Source organism: Capricornis sumatraensis, chromosome 11, assembly GCF_032405125.1.
Source record: "Capricornis sumatraensis isolate serow.1 chromosome 11, serow.2, whole genome shotgun sequence".
In the NCBI taxonomy this organism is placed as follows: Eukaryota; Metazoa; Chordata; class Mammalia; order Artiodactyla; family Bovidae; genus Capricornis; species Capricornis sumatraensis.
The window spans coordinates 19,996,739-19,997,310 of NC_091079.1; positions in this window are offsets into that span (position 1 = coordinate 19,996,739).

The following is a 572-nucleotide window of genomic DNA, read 5'->3' on the forward strand; positions in this document are numbered from 1 at the left end:
AGCGGAGGAAAAGTGGGTGCCTACGGTGGTAATTAGTGGGTTCACAGAGCACAACCGCGCCGCGGGATGCACGTTCGGTAGACGCGTTGAGTGTCAGCCTGACGTTAACGCACTAGGCATTTAATAAATAACTACAACCCCACCGCGCCTGAGCTGAGAAATGACGAAATCCTGTGTTTATAGAGCGGGACAAGGGGCAGGCAGCGGTCAGGAGAGGCTTGCAGCTGCCAGGAAGCCCCGTGTGTTCCTCGTCAGTTCGGGGTTGCATTCGCCAAGAGACTACAACTCCCAGGGTGCATCGCGCCCGCGGCGACCACAACTCCCACGGTGCACCGCGGGCCAACGGACTACAAAGGTATGCGCGCCGCGGCCCTGGGCCAGTTAGCGGCTCTGGGAGCTACGCTTCCCAGGACTCCGGGAGGAGCCTGCGGGCACGGATTTGCACGCACTGATTGGTGGCGCGGACCACGGCAGTGGCGTAGTAGGGGCGATGGCGGCAGTTGGCCAAGGGTCCGGAGGCGGGGCCACAGGCCTCGGGTGCTGCCAGCCCGGCGGGCTACTACTTGGCCGCG